The sequence below is a fragment of the Dromaius novaehollandiae genome, chromosome 3, assembly GCF_036370855.1.
Source record: "Dromaius novaehollandiae isolate bDroNov1 chromosome 3, bDroNov1.hap1, whole genome shotgun sequence".
Classification (NCBI taxonomy): Eukaryota; Metazoa; Chordata; class Aves; order Casuariiformes; family Dromaiidae; genus Dromaius; species Dromaius novaehollandiae.
This window is the reverse complement of record NC_088100.1, coordinates 12,163,548-12,182,659: the sequence shown is the minus strand read 5'-3', so window position 1 is coordinate 12,182,659 and position 19,112 is coordinate 12,163,548. Positions and strand designations below refer to the sequence as shown.

The following is a 19,112-nucleotide window of genomic DNA, read 5'->3' as shown; positions in this document are numbered from 1 at the left end:
GTTAATGTCTATTTTAATGGTTTATATATAAATATATATATATATCTTCTAATCATAACTCACACATTACATCCCACAATTATGGTTGCTACAAAAATAAAATGCAGTGATTTCATATTTCTTTATCTAGAGAAGTGCTGGTGTTCTGGTGCACTGAAGGAACCATAAAGGTTTTTCTGAGATTCCAACTTAAAAGAGATTCTCCTGGAGTTCAAAACAGACAAAATAATCTGGCAATACACATATACATACCTTCACAGCATTTTAGTTCAGTTTTGTAGGTAATTCAAAATAAAAAAAATTCTTGCAACATTTTCTAGAGGAGAGAGTAGGAAAACAATTCCAGCCTCAAAATGAATACCAAGAATTCTGGGCTTTCATTTGATAACATTACTCTTTTAAAGGTCCTGGTTCTTAAGTAGTAACAATCACTTTTTGCTTTTATGATTTCATTGAACTAATAGTGAATGGTAAACTCACCTCTTTGGTAGTCCAGGCTAGGAAGTGACAGCTGAGCAAATTACTCTGGTTAAACTCCCTGTAGCTGTCTTGGCCTGTGATGATCCCAGAAGTTTCACCCATGGTTGTGACCCATCATCGTTATAGTTCTTGATTTTTCAAATTCAAAATTAAAGAGGCATTTCTGACAAAAGCAATTGCCCCACATGGCTCCTCCAGAAAATACACTTTGAAAGAGCTTGCAATGTATTTTGTAACAATACTATTTAAACAAATCATTTTTGTGTTTATAAGAATGTGGAAATTAAGGACAAAAAGCCTAAATTATCCATCTTGTTATGTTAGAAAAATGTCAGGTTTTGAGTCTCACACATCATCAAATCAATGGCACTAGCTGTCTCTTGAGTTCCAGGAGTTTTACAAGCCTAGAGATATGTTATGATTTTCTGTGCAGAGAGATGGGAAAGTTAAACACAGAAGAACTTTTTAGACTAACCAGAGGATCAGTACCATCAATATTTTTCAGTGTCATGTCTGCTATCTCTCTAGAATCCTTTTTCTATGGTTGAATGACAGCAGAAACCCAACAACATTTTATTTAGGATATTTAGAGCAGAACTCCTTGCAACCTAGGAATATAGATTTTAAAATACACATCAAATGGGGGAAAATCACTTAATACATATTTTGTAAGGAACATTATTAACATCTTGATTTCAACCAGAAGAGGCAAACTGAGGAAAAGGTAAATGATGTTGCCTAAAAGAAGCAAACAAACAAAGAAGTGACAAATTCCCTTAAGTCTTCCTAAGCACACAAGCTCTGTTCAAATTAGCAGTGGCTCTCCAATTAAGAGATACCTATGTGCATCTATCTTTATTTAAAGCTGTGGCATCTCACAGTCTCTCTGTCTTGGTTGTAACAGAACACTTCACAATAGCATCTAACTGTCGCGGGCCGTTGTATATGTACCCTCACAACAACTATCTGCACTGCAGGACCACTGTCACCATTCACAGATAGACACCAAAAAGTACAGCAAGATTATGACCTATGATTCTATAGCTTGATGTAAAGAGGAACCCTCTTAATCACAGGTAGGCAGGCCCTGTGTTTTACACTGGAGGGATGTCCATTCTGCTCTTCAGGAGGAGACGTGATGGAGAAATTAGCAAACTTTTCTTCCAGGCATCCAGAACACTGTGCTCTGAATTTGAACAGATGCTTTTGAAGAGATAGAGTTGCAGTCTTAATTGCCAGCCCTTATTAACTCAGGACATGCTGACTTCATTCATACCAGGAAATTAAACAGGGAACATCGCTGGGGCCTGGAACTCAATCATCTGTACTGTTAAAAGTGTTAGACTGGTTGCTGGCACCCCTTTCACTGTGACCAACCAACACTCTCTTAAACAACTTTCAGCACAGCACAGCAGTTAGTTCAATTCAAGGACCACACTCAATAGATAGTTTGGATGGAGTTGAATGTGTTTTGGAAAGTAAATGAGTTTAATATTATGATGGGTTGAATGAAGGGTTCCCCCAGCTAGTTCTGCATATCTGTTCTGTGGCTCCCTTGTGCTTCTGCCCTTCACCAGTGGTATCTCCCTTCTGTAGCCACCAGGCATATATCCCTTTTATTCTGTTTCAGAATTGGCCTTTGGTCAGAGTGTCTCTTGAAGAAACTATTTGTCTCTCCCCAAGATGAGTCGTAACAGAGAAAAGGTTTCCATCCTCATTCCCTCTTGAAATCCTTGAGGTGACAGCCACTTCCTGATGCTCCTCCCATCTGGAGAGCAGCTTTCACAGAGCAAATACAGAGTCATGTGAGACTCCCATGGTCATGACCTGTGAAACGTATTTGTCACCCATGTCTTGGATATTCTTCACCTTGTCTTGGTATTAATTAGCTTTTGAGCACTTCAAGTGTTCTCTGTTTTAGAGAGCAATGAATTGAAGCACAGTAGAACCAGGCTATATCAGAAACCCGGGAAGGAACTAGTTTAGGTATATGTGGTCATCCATTGCATGGTGTAAACTTCAGCATTTGACTGAACCTCCTGAGTTAGTAGCTAATCATCCATAATTAGTGGAGAGAGACAGGGACCTCTGGAAAGCCGTTCAGCCCATATGAAGATATGACTTGCTCTCTGGAAGCACACGTCTTTCTTTACTGACTATAAATGGACCTATGGCAACCAGTTATTCCTAAGTTAAGTGACTAAGAGAGACGTTATTAAAAGAAGAATCTAAGCTCCTACATTTGGCTATCAGTGCTGCTTGCAAAGAAGTAAAATTAGCAGGTAGTCTCTTCGCAATTATGAAAGAGAATGTGAGAACATAGTAATTGTTTTGTTACTGAATGATGTCTAATTTACTCACAAATTTACAAGAAATAGGCAAATAAGTGGATAATTTGACTGAACATATTCCATATACAGTTGTTCCATATTTCAAAGATTTGGTGGTCAATGCCAAGAACAGACATGCTGTTCAGACGCTGAGGGAATTATCACTTCCACCAAACTCAGTTCTGTATGCTTTTATATTGCTGCAAGACTATCACTATAAAGCAGTCCAGTGTACATGTGTGTGGAATCTTTTGTTCCTTCACCCAAACACAGACACATCAGGAACAGAACAAAGCAACTTTATTTCATCTTAAAACAACTTCTCACAACTGGAGTTAGTCCATTAAAGGGAAAGGATGTATAAGAAATAAGACTAACAATATAGGAATATTGTTTACAAATATTTAAAGTTCATACAATTGCTGCCAGTTTGTTACTGGCTAAAAAATAAATTAGAAGCAGATATCACAGAAAAGAATTTTCAAATATCTCCCATTTACTATTTTTTATACTAAAAATTATAAATTTTCAAAGGTCAGTGACTCCTCACATGGTAGTTCTGGAAAGAAGTAAATATGAACATCTTTTTGAACTGTATTGACAGAAGAAATTTAGGTAAATAAAATCAGCATAGGCCACTCAGAAGGCCATCTTCTATAACCCTTCCTCAGTAAGTGTTGGTACTTACATGAGTTAATGCACTGAGCTCACAGCTTTATGGACTTTCAAAAATTTTATTAGTTAAACATTTACTAGGGCTTAACTATTCCATTAGTTTGAAAGTTTTTCTAATATCCAATTAGAATTTTCCCTTTTCCAGATTGTCAGTTTTTTTCTTATCCTACTCATGAAAGGCATGGAAAATAGCTCATAATCATTCTCTTCTGAGGTCTTTTACATATCTTATCATGTCACCAGTTCATGTCCCACTCCACTCAACTCCAATCTTCTCTTTTAAAAAAACGGTTCTTTTAGTATTTCCTCACAGGTCATGTTTTCCTAATCCCTTGGTTTTTTGCTCACCTTTGGACTCTCTCCAATATGTCAACATTTTTCTTAAAGTGTGGTGCTGAAACTAGGCAGAGTACTCCATCTGAGATTTCCCTAGTGCTGAGTAGAAAGCAATAATTATCTCCTTTGTCTCACAGGCAACACTCCTGTTATCACACTCCCAGATGAGATGTGTCTTTTTTGCAGTAGCATCAAAGAGCAATGTGTAGGTTTTGTGCTTCCCTGTAGTCCCTAGAGCCTTTTCTACAATTAATGCTTCCTGGCTGGTTTGTGCATTTGATTTCGTGTTCTTATATGTGACCCAGAGTTTGCAGAGTATGCATGTGCTCCACCTTGTTAGTAAGGAGAGAGGCTTTTGATACAGAGTAATCTTTTTTCACACTGCTGTTTTTTCAAGACACTTTACACACTGGAATTCATACAGCAAGTTATGTGACCAGCTTATGCATATTCTGTAGTTGTCTTTCCAAGTGGGTTGCATTCACTTTGAGATGACTTTGCATGAATGAAGCTAAGATAGATATACCTCCATGCTATTCAAGCGTGGATTTGTTGCACATGCTTTGCACTGCACCAGTCTATTTACGTGCATAGCTTCTACACATAGGGTCATGATATCTGAATGTTCATTTCCTAAATCAATGCTGACTTTCAGTCAGTAGTCTGTCTGAGGACACCTGATTTTGACATTAGACAACTCTTTCTGTAACAGCATCATAATAGCTGTGAAGAGATCCTGGAATTATTCATTATCCTCTATAAAAATCACACAACCAATCAAAGTCTTTGCCTTAGGTAAAGGCAACAAGCATCAATAGGTGCAAGCCCATTTCAGTTTTGAATATTCAAAAAATAAGCTACAATCAGCAATATAATACTACAAAATAACAGCCATTTCAAAGCAGAAGAGAAGAGATTTAGATTTTGTTATCTGAATTTTGCAACCAGAATATGATCCACATTCTCACACTGAATAACGTTATACAAACAACTATAATAATTTTGAGATTATGCAAAATATCACTTGTAATAAAGAAGAATATCAGAATCTAATCCTCATACATTAGTAAGTGTTTAGCCAGGAATTTTTACTTATTTATATTCTAAAAACAAAACATAGGTTTACAGATGTTATTGTTCAGATTTATTGCAAATTATCTTTAGAGAAAGAACCTTTTCAGGTTAAAAAAGTTATGTTGCTTTCATTTACATTAAAATATAGCTTTTCTATGGTCATTAAGTGAATTATATTACTTGAGGTAAAGCACATTCAAGGATCTACACATAAATAAAACCAGGTACATTACAACTACTATTGTGATATTTATCACTGATGGAGCTTATATGATTGCAGAACTATATAAAAATCTTTAGGGGTTACCTTAGCTTAATGGTGTTCTTCCCTTTCGCTCACCATCCATTTCTTATTGCAAACATCTGCTTGGAAATAGAAAGGGTTTTATATTTCCCTGGGACATACTTGGCTCTAAAAGAACATTGCTCATTTTATTTAAGAAATACTTAAGTTTAATCAAGTTTTTAATTCCAGAAATATTACAGCCACTCATCTTGAATGACTTGCAACTCAAATCTATATATTTTAAAATGTCATTAATGAAAAAGAATAACGTAATAGCTATTGTTGGATTACATGGCAGAAAATTAACTTATTTGCTTTCTCTTTTGATTAGTGCTTTGGCATTTATTCGGTGGCTTGGCCTTGCTCATTTAAGCCTTGGCGCAATAATAATAACAAATGAACCCTATTACTCTTACTGTTTACTTACTTCTGTTCCGATGCTAGGTACTCTCCAGTTCATCTTGTAAATTACAGCTAATATAATGGAGAAATATCTCTGTATGAATAATAGAAAACAAGCTCCTTATAAACTTTACAAGAAACCTTTACTGTGAAATAAATCTAAGAGTTTTGGGGAGGAGAAAATGATGTGTTTTGCACTCACACTGATGAATGCAAAAATTATATACCGTATTTTACTTACTAATGTGCACTAGTAAAATACATGGCATGCTGTTTTACAGGCAGTAAAATACTTTTTCCAGATGTGGCTTCATAATTCTCCAAAGACTATCATAGTTATCATAAGATTTATGGAGGATAATTTATTAATCACATTTTTTTTAACTTTGGAAATCTGTTTAGTAAGATGAAAGAGAGCTTTAAAATAAGTCATTTTAACCAAATGTGGATGGCATTATGATATCAAGTTACCCCTTTTGTTCAAATTATTTTTAATGACTTTATTTGTTTTATAGCCTCCACAAGTCAGTACCAACTTGGTGGTAATGATATATCCGGCAAATCTCTAACATTTTCAAAACCAGCAAGGAAATTTTTTCTACCACACTAAATTAACTGAACTGTGCTCTACTATTGTTATAGTTTATTTAGGGATATGTAAGCTACTTAAATTTATTTTTATAAGATTTGAAGGAGACAAAGCTTATAAAAACTAGGGCTCACTGCTTTAACCCAGCTTCCTTAATGAAAGTTTATAAGTGGATCATATGCATAAAACACTGCAAGGAACGAATGCTGATTTAAAATCTTTATTTTACAGTCAAGTTTATGTTGCTGAAGCAGTTTCATTAAATCTGCAGTGAACATTAAAGTCATGATAGGTCTGATCCTGGAAGCTATTTCATGCACAGATGGCCTGATCCAAAGCATAGCAAGGTCAGTGAAAAATCATTCTCTCAACCTCTATAACATTTAGGCCATACCCAGAACTCCTGCCTGATTGATTTCAATCCCTGGGCTACAGATCCATGCTTGGCTCAAATTCCACCACTTCTAGCCCAAGCTGGACTATGAGAATGGTGGCAAATACATATAGCCTGTATCCTAGGTACATATTATATGCTGTATACTATCCATAAGACAACCTATATAGATGTAACTTATATGTTTGTGAACAACATCCCATACAGCAAGGGCTCAAGGTTAGTTGCCTACATACAGGCATCAACTACATATTGATTAGCCTTAAGGTGTCCTGTCAAGCCTCCAGTGATCCAACAGGCTTCAATTCCCCAAAGGGCTTGTGTCATACCTTCCAGCCCTGTCCAGTTGTCCTAGATAACCCAGGGCATTTTAAATGATGCTAGATGCTTAGGTTTAGGCAATTGAGTTCAGCCTTAGTTCTCCAATAGCACTAATGGGATCTCAGATACTATAGCATGGTTATAGACACTGTTGACCTTAAACTGGATCATGTCCTGTGTGTCATGAGGACATGAAGAAGGAGGCATGAAGGCAATCTGATACCCATAGACATTCATCCTGGTGGGTGCAATAGAATGAAAGAAATTGTTTAAAATAGATTAGGGATACTGGCTGAAATTCAAGAGAATATTGTTATAAAATACTAGTGTGTTAGAAACAACTAGGAGAGATGCTAAGGATTGCATCAGCTCCCCTTATGGGAAATGCTTCAGCACTTGCTATAGGGGTTTGTAAGATGGTGGTCTTAGACAGAAATGACTGTCACAAGAACTATTTTTCATCTATGCCATATGACACAAGCCAAGCTTTGTCTTTGTAATGTGAGCACTGCACTTAGCATTGTCTTCACCACTTCCCAAGTAGATTTTATGCAAACAAAATGGAAGCTAAGCATTTGACTGCTTATTAAAGAGTTTCACACAGATTGCAGAACCTCAAATATCTCACGTTTTGTTAAGCACTGCCTAACAGCTAAGCAACCACTTACCTCCATGAGCCCATTTCTCATAGGATGGTTCTCATAATTTTATAATCAGTGAATTAAACTGGTTAAATAATTCCACATTTTACCTTGTATGTTGTGGATCAGAAGATGTTTATAGTGAAGTTATCATTTGATGCTCTAAACCTCACTAACCTTCTGGACATGGTGCAGAACTCATCTCCTTTTAATTTCCAAACACATGTAGGAATGAGTTGGGAGAGATGATGTGGCACTCATTTGGAGCTCAGGCTGACAAAAGAGTTAAAGAACTTTCCACCCCAGTGCTATTAATTTTCTTGATTAACTCCATAGCATTAATTTGAAAATCCTGTCTGAGTAACATGATTGGTTTTTGTATGTGACATTATAGAGTCAGGTTATCGAGAATATTATTTCTGATATTATGTAACATGGTAGTCCTGATGGAGACTATACATTCCTGCATGTGCACACAAGTAGATACATGTATGCATGAACATACATGCACAGATTTCAAGGCAACCAAGCTAACCTTAAGGAAATGCAATGGTGCAGCTGTTTTCCATAGCAGAATTTGGAGTAGACAATCTACATATTCACACACATGCTATTATAGTTCTGAAGGTACTGAAGGTGTCTTGCCTAACTTTAGACTACGCTGCACATCCAAGGCAGTCAGTCATGTCTGTCTTTGTGTTCAACAATGAAAAATAAACATTTTCTGGGAGTAATTCATCTGGCCCATTTCAGATGTCTGCTTTAGAATGGGGATGAATTGTACTCTGCAAGAGCCTGTTTATCTTTATTGATTACCTAGAGCCTGGAAAACCAGTTCAGGCTTAGATGTTTACTTTGTAGATGTCTAAATTTGAGCAAATGAATCCCATATTCAGTGTTAAAATAATTTCCTACTGATTTTGAGGATTCCAGATGTTTGCAATTTCACCATATCAAGGTTTTAGTCAGACTTACCATAATCTGCATTAGGGGAACTCACCTTTTCAAATGAAGTGTTTTGTTTTCGTGTTATTATTTCTTTCTTCCTTCCTTATCCAGTCCTTGCTAAACTAATGTTCTTTAAAGCAGTGAATAAGTATAAACCATTTTTGCCATTTTTACAATTGTTTTATACTATTTTAAAACTTTTTTTATGATTTTTGGAGAGGTTTTAAGAAATTATTTTTCTCATATAACTAGAAAAGTCCCTCCATGAAAGACTGGTGTGATATATGAAATATTAAGACATCAGCACACTATTTTAATCTTTCATAAAGGTTTTTTTTTTCGTTTCCAACTGATACTGAAAGAGCTGGAAGGTAGCTCACAGCCTCTAACAGCAAGTTCACACAAAGCTTTAAACTCTCAGTGAAACTCTCCCCACCATTAGACTGTTGGTATGGAGACTATTGGAAGGATATTTTCTGTTTCCTCCATATACATTAGGATTTTTTCCTGAAACTTAGCTAAACTTTTCCCCAATAAATAGTTCAGTAGGTTCACTAATAGAAGAGAGATTTCACTTTTAAAATATGTATTTATCTTAAGAGTAGGAGTGCTTCTCAGAAGATTGAAACTATGATGGGGCTGTAATAATTCAGGCCCCATAACTATTCCAAAACATTAAGTATCACAACTTTACTACTTAAATATGGTTTCTATTTCACAGCTTCTTTTATGCTGTCCTGAAGGCTAGAAAAAGCTGCTGCTTCTTCTTTTTTTTTTTTTTTTAATGAATTCTGGCATATTTACATATCATATAATTCAGCAATGAGGGAAATGAGAAACTACCAAAGATCACCATACCCACATAAAAAAAATAAAAAAAATTGTAAGAGTTGGCAATCCTGTGTCAATCTCTAAGAAATTATAAAAGACTTATAGATCACCAGCGCTCATCAAGCAAAGATGCTAAATAAAACCCTGGCCTTGACACTGGCATTCAACAGGCTGGCCTTCCTAACTCTAAGAAGCCCCAATTATTTCACTTGGAGTTTATTGCCAGAGGAGCCCTCCCAGACTAATCTAGCTGAACTAAGCAATGGTCTATTCTACGTTAGGGAGCCTTTTCCCTTCATGAGACAATGGAAAGAAATGGGTACTTTCAGTCTATGACTCACCTAATGACGAATAACTCCCTGAAAGTGTTCATTTCTCTCTACCTACCTTACAGAAAACTTAGGGAATCTCAGTGTCATTGATTTTCATGCAAAATGGATCAGAATTAACAGATATCTTAGGGTTTCGTGTTGCAATGTTTCACCTATAGTTTTCTAAGTTACTCATTTCCTGACAATCATGTTGATGATTTTTTGAAACTTAATTGCTAAGACTAATATTTGCGTTAAGAATTAATACTGTCCTTTCACTAAGAAGACACTAGTATCATCTTGCTTTCCATAGAAGGGCAAGCACAGTAACAGCTATTAGAAAAGGATTGTGCATAAAAGTAAACAGATATTTAAGTTCTTCAACGTATTGCTGCCAAAAGGTAAACTACCAAGAAGGAGACAGCTCAAGACAGAACAAAAAGTCACACTATAAGCAACGCCGAGGGACAATGACAAAAGCTAGGTCTCCCAGATCTGTACTACAACGTATATAAAAACCAGACTGAACTTTAAACTACTTTTTCCATCTTGTTAACGGAAATGTGTAAATTATGAACTGGTTGGCTATTAAACAAATCATCCATGGACAAAGACATCTTTTCTAACAAAAGAATGATTGTAGCCCAGTTTAAATTATTTTGGAACCATCCCAGATCCAGGAGAGCAATTCACAATTCTCAGGATAGCATGACCAAGAAAAGGCAGGCATTCTTTTAACAATCATGTTGGAACATGATCAAGCAAATTCTGCACTATCTTAAAAATGCCTGACAAGGATACCTGAGAAAATGCTTCTAGAGTATCCAAAGGAAAAAAAAGAAAAAAAGAAAAAAGAAAAAAAGGAAAGAAAGATCTGTTCCCTTAACTGATAAACAGCTATATTTTAATATTGCAACTTATCCAAAAAGGCTACAGAAATTATTACAAGAAGTCTTAAATGGAATAAAAATGTCCTTAACCGGTTCCTCACTTAAGCTTATCAGTGGAACAGAAGAGGACATCATGATAATTCCTTACCATAGAGATAATCTTCTTCCTTCACTGTAGCCAAGGTCTGACAACATTTTAGCGTTCCTAATCTCTGTTCCAGGCAAGGTCTGTAGTTTGGTTGTTCTCTTTTCATTCAAGGGCATAACGCTAACTGCCACTAAAAAGTAGCATATCCACACAGAATAAAACTGCAGCATATTCAGAAGTGCCTGGGGCCATCACGTCAAGGACACCCTTTATAGGAATATGAAACATATGAACTTCAAGATGTGCACAGCAGCTTTATTAAAAGAAGGTTTTGAAGTGTAAAGAGCTCCTCTGTTTTTCACTCTTCTTTTTTATTATAGAATATAATAACTTAGTGTTGCCATGCTGTAGTGAACAGTTGACTATTTTTAGTTTGGACGCACCTGTCTTTTCCCACTGACTGAAAAGATGACGAGTTCAGAGTAGATGTTATAGTCTGTAGATGGCTAACTTCAGGTGAAGTTAATCTTCCTCATTTATTTCAGAAAAAAAAAAAGCCCAAATATAAAATTCCCACTAACCTTTCCCGGGTCTTTGGATAAGACCGAGTATCTGACAAACCTTTAAGCTACTCTGTCAATGAGGTCCATCAGAACAGCTGAGGAACAAGCCCATAAGGTTTCTAGCAAAAGAAGATTATCGCAAAGCTCTCAAACTATAGCTGTACTAGTAGATAAAATGGGATATGCAGTATTTCCTGTGCCTGAGGCCAAACAACGTAACATGTCTTGCGTCCCTGCAGTGACACTCGTGTGCCCCCCAAAACTAGGTGTCCCCACCTGAACTGCCTGTTGGGAGCTGTCCCTGCCACGAGGTTCGGACTTTTTGGGGAGACTGCTACATGGCTGAGCCAAAACTGGGCAACAGTTTTGGTCTGTGCCTGCGCTTTATTTAGTATTTAGCAGAGAGATAGGCTCAGTATTTGCATCCAAGCTCATTGTATTCTATAATTCGTCCATCAATGAAGTGCAAAGCACTCTTATCCATCCTACAAGTTATGCCAGTACTTTACAGTAGGATTAAGAAAATATTTCAGAATAAGAAAAGAAGTAACCTCAACTGAAAATGTCAGTATAATAAGAGCGATAAAGACCAAAGTTAACTCAAAAATTAAAATCACAGTGTCCACGCCATCAGTCACTGCCTCGCAATACCGCAGCGCTACCAGCTCCAGCCCCTGCTCCTGCCTGGCCAGGCCTCTGCCGTGCTGGGAAGCACTACTGGGTTCCCGGTCCCTTCGGGAGCAGCTGGCCCTCGCTGCTCCCTGACACACGTGTTGCGAATATTTGCTGTCAGATTTCAATTTGCTAAAAAATTCTTGGCATTTTGACAATATCTAATTTAGCGAGAGCTTGGGGGAAAAAAAGAAGATAAAATTTGCAAAGTGGTATTTTATCTCTATTTTCTAATGCACAGCAAAACTTTTTAAGTTTTCTTGTTCTGTGAAATGGCTATGAATAGTCAGAATTGTGCAATTTTCTTCAATTTGGCAGTTACTTAATTCACATGGCATTTTTTTCTTCTTTCTCCCAGTGAAACCAGTAACACCATGAAAATTTTACCATTTCTATGCCTTTTCCATACATCCTCAGGAGGGGGAAGAACCATAGCATTCATTAGATAAAAACAGCCGTTTTAAACAAACTCTTTGTTAATTCAAATATCTGCCTTATCATTTCAGATAGCCAAACAGAGCTAGGCACTGAGAGTTGTTTACAGTTTGAAAAGTCATAGAGAGGTACATCAAGTGATACCACATTTCTTTTTTAAAGGGAAATTCAAAGGATTACTCAACAAATTATATACCCCAATTTCTTGAAATTGACAGATGAGTAGAAGTAATGTTGTACTCATTGCTGAGCTCTTATGATTTTACTGCTTGTAAACTGATATGAAAGACTCAAACAGTAGGAGAGGGCCATCTTTACTTAATTTATACATTTTACCCAACCAAAGGGAACATTTTTTCCCTTTTCTGGGAGTAGAATGCAGAGTGTCTTTTGCAATAACTTTGCACACATGTTCATCATGGCTCATAATGGCGGGTGGTTTCTCATCTTTATACCATCTTTTAATCATAAATTTTCTGTGAATCACGAAATGTCTTCACTTGAAAGATTCACGGGATCGACATCTGTTGTGTAGAGTGATACAGCTGAAGAAGACCTAAGGCAGACAGTTTAATGTTACTTAAAGATTAAAGATTGCAGAGAAAGTCTTTACACACACTCCCCAGCCATTTATATATCTTCCACAGCTTCTTCACAATCTTCCTGTCCTATCTATCCCAGGCCACACCATCCATGCAACCCTTCCATTCTGCCATTTGTATATTTTTTAAAAGGAGGACAAGATAAAATGTTTGGCACAAGGAAAGAGTGACCTACTGTTATGTATAACAAAAAACAAAAACACCTCTGCAGAAAAATGCTTCATACGTACCACCTGAATGCATGAACATGCTATTATTTATCAGAGAATAGTGTGCACTAGAAACTCTTGTTACAAATAAGGTCTCATTCTGCTTATTTTCTGCCTTGAAGAGTTATTTATATTAAAAGAGTGAAGCTAATTAAAATATGGTAAAAAAAAAAAAAGTTTTATTCTACTATTTAGAATAGGGAAAGTGAGGCATGGGACTCAGAAATGACTCACTATAAAACATGAAACCTGTAGCAGAAGGAAGAATTGAACTTACCGTCTCAGAGCCCTATTACATCTAGTAGTAGATCTTGTCATCCTAGTACATCTTGTCTCCAAAATTAGCTCATCATCACATTGTAGTTTTTCTGTTCAGTCTTATCTGATAGTTTTGCCAAATGCTAGACTGTGGTTTGGGAGATTGCCAGGTTCTTATGTATAGTGTACATGTTTGTTTCTTTGTGTGTGTGTGTGTGTGTGTGTGTGTGGTTTTTTTATAAGACATTCAAGAACAAATAAAGGCATAGAGTATGAGCAAAAGAATATAATTCCATATAATTATGTCTAATCCTTTTTGCCTGTCATGTTGTTTGCATATGCAGATCGACAAAATTTGTCTCAGTGATAGCATGTATACATTCAAATAACTTCTAAGTGTTTGGAGCATCTAACCTGAATTTCCCTAGGCTTTAAAATGGCAGAAAGTTTGGCACAGCTGGAATAATCAAATGTTTACTATGTTAAGCCAAAAGGATTAGACACACATGTGCATAACTACAGTCTGCACATATACTATACAAAGCATCTAATGATTGGTATCATTATATAAACTTTTCATCCTGACATTTCCCAACTGTTTTTCCTACCTCACAGAGTGATGCCAGGCACTGCTGGTTTTGCAGAGTGGGTGTGAACCTGGAGGAAGACCCAAAATCACTGCATTCGCATTAGACTCATTATTGAATATTGAGTTCAGATTCTGCCAAAACTTGCAGAACAAACTATCATCAGAAGAAAGAGGGCAGCTTTTCCCTGGATCTAGCTGCTCCTGATTGCCTGTTACCCCAGGAATTTGAATTAGATCGTGGCCAGCCTGCCTCCAAAGGCTAGTAATCCTTGCCAAGGCCTGCTGGGACTGGAAGAGGTCTGGGTCCACAGAAAGAAGGCTCAGTGCATCTGAAACTTGGTAGAAAGCAGAAAACACAGCAGTGAAAGAAATATGGTTGAAAAACTATGACTGAAAGGTGGGAGATGGATGAAGGAGACTGGCAGAGTGAGGAGAAAAAAGAATTGCCCACACAGACTAGTAGGCAAAAAAATGTAAAATCTGTCCTCATATTAGTAATCTGCAACTCACCAAAAAAAGGAAGAGGATTCTTTGGTCATGTTTTAGTCCAGTAGATATGAAGCCTATGTGAGGCAAAAGAACTGAAACCAAGTGAATACAAATGCTGCTGAAATAATGCTAATGTCTTTTTGGTTGCCAACTTAGCCACCTTTCTCCACCATTTCTGTGTTTGTCAGGTTGTTCTGGCCCACCTGGAGCAGCCTAGTGACACTCGCAGTGAATCTATCTGCCTTTGGATCTGGTCCCGCAGGAGAGCCATTTCACCAGCCTCTGAAATACTACCCTTCCTGCATGAAACACAGCTATTGTTTAACAGTTCAGAGCAACAAGCTGAGGGCAGGAAATGAAGAATAATGTCTCCACTTGAAACAGCTAATTATACTTGTGTTGATCTAGTGTTAAACTTTCCTGTTATCATTGGCTATACAGTCTTGTGTATCTTGCCTGCTCTGAGGTTTTCTAGTGGCTTCATCTTGGGCTGCAGTCTGTGTTTTGCAAAAGTGTGGAGAAGCCTTATTCAGCACCAGCTGTGCCTTGCTTTTTTTGTGCACCGCTTGCCAGGAAAGCTGTACTTTTAACAATAAGTTACCTTTGGTTAGGATGGCACATTACACATCTAAGAATGCAAGAAAGTTTTAACCCCACCTTGGATAAGTATCATCAGCCAGCAGAAAGATCCCTCCTCTCAAGGAAGAACTGGAGCCAGTAATTTGGGTTGCAACATCCTCTGTTTTACTGCAGGTACCTCAAAAGACCAGCAGCCAAATTCTTCTCAGCCCAAAGGCAAGAACTGATTTCTGAAATCAAATCTAAACAGACTATCTTCATTGTAGACAGATAATTTAGATAATCGGCACCAGCATCTCTGTGACTGGGTTAGCTTTAGCCAGCAATGAAAGAAATTCGCAGCCAAATTACTGAGTCCTTCCTAGGGTGCACTGATTCATAGGTAGAAGCTGGAGGTGCCTTGTCCTGAAGCCAACTCAGGTACTTATGTCTTTCACAACAAATTGAAGGACTTGTCTGTTTTCCAGTGTCTTCTCACAATAATTTGTTTGTGCCAGAAGATCTTGGCCCATTCTCACCATAAAATGAGGAGGGGATCCAGAGGGAGTTTGCCCAGTCAGGTGAAATAGGAACCTGAGCTTTAGTTTCTTCACTGTGAAACCAGCTGGCCTGCACCGAGCACTCCATCATAATTCAGTACAGTGATCATGTGTTAAAAAAGCAGAAGGTAGATGTAATATCTAGTGACCTCTACAATAAAGGCACACAAGACAGACCTGCATAGTTTCATGGCTCCCAATATGAACAAGCATCTATTTCAGTGTACGCCGTTATATAGAATACAGATATAGATTGGTACAGAAAATCTGAAGAGCTCCCGTAAAGAGCAGTGGTCATGTATCAGGTTTACAGGAGTTGTCCAAGAAATATGGTTGGGTGGGAAACAGAACTGTTCATTCAGGTTGAAATTTGAAACTCTCATAAGTTGGGGAAAAGAGAATGCTTCATATTGTTTTGGTTTTGAGAAGCTGAATTTTCATGACAAGCTTGTAATATATTGTTCACACACTGCTCTTCCGTTGATAAAAGGAGCATTTTTGAATGACAGAAAGCAAATGCCCCCTCCCAGACTTTTGAGAGTAGGAGAAACAGCATACATCTGTTTCCAAATTTTTTCAGAAAGTTTGTCTGCTCATTCTGCTCTGCAGCACAGAAGGAAAATGATATATATCACTGCAGAACCCAGGGTTATATTTAGCTGTCTTCTTGACGTTGCTGCCTACCTCAGTGTCTGAGTGGCAAGCACTGGTTTCTGGCTCTGTGCAACACATGGCATCTTTGACTACTTCTATAGTAGCACACTAAACAGGGCCAGGCCATGATGTTGAATTATTAGCACACTTTCCGGTACAGTTTTGGTCCAAAATAATACTCTTCCAGATAATGCCTGGACACAGTTTTCAGGTCTTAGCTAACCCAAAAATCAACAGGCTGTTTGGAGATAGCCACACTTTTATAGAGTTAAAGAGTTTAGCTGGCTGATCCTGAGCTTACTCATGTCAACAGGCCATAAAGCCAAAGCTTCTCCCTGGCCTATTTTATTTACTGATATAAAAGTAGCCCCAGAGTTCTGCACCATGGCTGCCCAACTGCAGTGCCAATAAAGCTGAACATTTACCTTCTGGATTCTATTGCTTTGTGAATAACACCTGTTCTACATTCTTTTTCCAGTTATTACAGCAACACGAGCATCCACTATCCCTTGCATTAGCACAGTGGATATCATAAAATAAGTTTGACTTGTCTTCTGTATATAAGCACACAGTCAATTTGGATAGCTCCCATCTTTGTTGAAGATATAAGTAGCCAATGAAACAAAAGAAAAAAAAACAGCAAGAATTGTATTCAGTGTGACTGCATGGCTGATGAACAGCACAACTATATGTCTTAGCCAATAGGAAGAGACAGAGAAGACTGACCAAAGGTTATGGCTTACAGGCATAAATTTATCCTCTGTGATGAAATGTAATCAGATCCTACCAGTTTCAACTTTGAAGTATTCCTGAATCTGTAAGGTTACAGGTCTGAACACATCTCTACTTCTAGTCGGCATGTTTCTGCATTTTTTTAAATAAAAAAAATAAAGGAAGAGAAACTAAAGCAAACAATGGCATGGTAGGAATTTGAATCTTCTTTAAAAACAATACAAAGATCTATTCCTAAGCACAGTTAATACTCCTTTAAAACACAGACAGCAACTGTATAACACAAGCAGGTAATCAATCTCTCCCATATTTCTTTTTAAAAAGCACATATACAATTAAAGAATGATCTTGAATAATCTATATCCTTGGAGTCTGAGTTTTTTCTGCCACTTGTGCAGTAAATTGCTTTTAAAAAATTCATAATTTGCATTCATCCTGTCTGGGCGCCATGTGAAAAAACAACCTGGGTATAGAATAGGGCAATGACTCAGACTGTCTGCTGTGTTACTAGCATCTTCCAGTCAGGACATTCTATTTTAATACTAATATTTATGTGAAAAGAGAACTAATAAACTTCTTACAGCAAAGGTGGTGAATGATTATGTTCATGAATATTACTGCCTGTAATTCTCTTCCCTAAATTGCACACACAGGATAGGAGAATCAACCTTGCTACACTGAAGCACTGTCTTCTCCCACAGGATGGTCACTAAAATCAGTGAGACTACAGAAAGACACCACTTCTAAACACAGTGAGTAAAAGTATCAGGATCTGATCACTAGGTTGCAGACTTTTCTTGCATAGCTATGTGAAGAGATGTGAGCCTTGCCTAATGTAACTGTGCCAGCAGAAGTTGTTTCAGGAGCATAAATTTTCTATTGAATAGTTTCATTTCATTCAGAGGAGACAATATTGTTTCACTCTACCAATGCAAAACGAACCCTTCCTGATATTATGGGCTGGAATAGGATTCAGCTCAGTTAGCTCAACAGTCTAAGAGTATAGATCTAGTCTAAGCCAAACTTGGATTTATGCAAGGTGCCTCTCTTGTCAGTGGAGAAAGACAGGTACTTCTATAATGCAACTCAGACAAACCACCCATATATCACCCTGTCTCTCTCCACTGACAATAGAGTTGAAGCAGCTGGTTTAATCTGGGCTCTCTAATTTTCAGATTTATATAAGGACATAAGGACTGTGTATTCAGTCAGACCAAGTCCAGCTAACCCATTCTCCTAAGTTCAGCAGTAAGCCATAAGTAAATGCATACGGAAGGGTACAAAAAAGGGAAATGTGTAAACTTACTTCTTAAGCCCTTTTCGTTCCCACTGTTGGGATGCTTTGCTAGTACACAGCCTTTGCTTCACCTCTAGGGAACTCTGTGCCTCAGAGTCTTTGTCTGGAATTGTTTGAAGTTTTTCAGGGACTGATCAACTTTTGAGGAGTAAAGCTGGAAAAGGTTAGACAAAAACATGATCCCCTTTTTTTTTTGGGGGGGGGGGGACAGGGTGTTAGATGTTGATCTAGTTCCTTTTATTATTCCATGAGCCAGTAAAATAATATTCACTTTCCTTTTCGGAATAGCCTGCAGTCAGCCTCTATGGTGAGCATCATCATTCAGCATTAGCAGTTCTGTGCCACAAGAATGCAATGCTCCAAACTTGTGGATTCACCACAACTTTCTTTCTTCAGTCTTCCTCATCTGAAAAAAATAGGAAATTAAATGCATAAAAGCTGATGAGCAAGGAGTGTTAGAGCTCCAAAGTCAAACATCTGAAAGCTGGAAAAAAACAAGCTGAGCATTCCCCACATCAAGCTAGGGCCTCCTCATGCAATATGCAGAAAGGATGTAAACTAAGGCAGAGATACCTTTGTGAAGGTAATGGTGATGTGGCATTCCCTAACTTTCAGTAGCTTCACTTTTCATCCTAAATAACTTTTAAAGCAGTATGTTGTTTATGTGCATTTATCTGTGCGATATGAGCTCTATTACATATGCAGTCAGTCCTCTATTGGCCATGTCCTCAACAATAAGCCTTCTGACAGAGATCAAGCTGGGGGAAGTTATGCACATGTAAAAGATGAGGTTATAATGGAAGTTGTTTGGCAGCTTTAACTGCAGCAAGAGTGATTTGTGACTGCTGCATTTGGAAGTCAGCGCACAGTTCTCAATGACCTCCGTGGGGCTGCCACT

At 37.6% G+C, this 19,112-nt stretch overlaps 1 long non-coding RNA gene across 1 annotated transcript; it reads right to left on the bottom strand.

Annotated features, from left to right (window-relative positions):
- Positions 1–3,093: 3,093 nt before the first annotated feature.
- On the bottom strand, positions 3,094–18,415 carry LOC135327800 (uncharacterized). Its single transcript, XR_010388176.1, has 2 exons — positions 18,224–18,415; positions 3,094–17,049 (listed from the first exon to the last, which is right to left on the bottom strand). It is a non-coding gene; the product is annotated as an uncharacterized LOC135327800 (long non-coding RNA).
- Positions 18,416–19,112: the final 697 nt, after the last annotated feature.